Source organism: Meleagris gallopavo, unplaced genomic scaffold, assembly GCF_000146605.3.
Source record: "Meleagris gallopavo isolate NT-WF06-2002-E0010 breed Aviagen turkey brand Nicholas breeding stock unplaced genomic scaffold, Turkey_5.1 ChrUn_random_7180001952401, whole genome shotgun sequence".
NCBI lineage: Eukaryota > Metazoa > Chordata > Aves > Galliformes > Phasianidae > Meleagris > Meleagris gallopavo.
In genome coordinates this window covers 1-705 of record NW_011213509.1, presented here as the reverse complement: position 1 = coordinate 705, position 705 = coordinate 1, and the positions used below count along the sequence as shown (strand labels likewise).

The following is a 705-nucleotide window of genomic DNA, read 5'->3' as shown; positions in this document are numbered from 1 at the left end:
GGCCGAAGCGCCGGTCCCCGATCCCGGCACATCGCGGCCCCAGGCCTCCCTCTCGCTCGTCTAGCGGCTCAGCTGCCGCCCGGGCCAGAAGAGCGGCGCTCTGCGCTCCTCGGGACTTGTAGTCCTGCCCGTCCGTTTCTCGCCGCGCCGCTGAGACGCTGGGACTACAATTCCTAGCAGCCCTTTCGGCAGAGCGCTGATTGGTGTTCCCACAGTCACTCCGCAATACAATCACTGTTACTACTGGCTTCTCCTGACGCCGTGCGGGAGCCAATCGGAAGACAGCAGACCACGCCTCGGGCCACGCTGCGCAGCGCGGCTCCATTGGAGAGAGGAAACGCATCGACCAATAAGCGTTGTCTCAACAGGACAATAAGGAGGGACGGCGATCACCTCAGCTGCTCAGGATTGGTTGGATTCACAGGCAGCCTGACCAATAGCGGCGGTGGGGTATGTATAAATTCAACAGCGAGCGGATGTTTCGGCCTTTCCAGGCTCGAGGTGAGCGTAGGTGCTGTGGGCTGTGTGTGGGCGCTGCGAGGCAGGGCGAGCCGGGGATGATTTCTGTTTTTCTGACACCTCGTCTGAGGGCAGCGGGCGGCCGCGGCCACTGCTGACGCTTTACGGCTGAGGCTCGCGGCCCCGCGGTGAGGCTGGGCCGGGCGGTGCGGCTCGCTCTCACCGCGCTGCTTTTTCTCTTTCAGG

At 63.7% G+C, this 705-nt stretch overlaps 1 non-coding gene across 1 annotated transcript; it reads left to right on the top strand.

The window, feature by feature from the left end:
- The first annotated feature begins 549 nt into the window (after nt 1–549).
- LOC116217784 lies at nt 550–636 on the top strand. Its single transcript, XR_004162495.1, has one exon. It is a non-coding gene; the product is annotated as a small nucleolar RNA SNORD60 (small nucleolar RNA).
- The last annotated feature ends 69 nt before the right edge of the window (nt 637–705 follow it).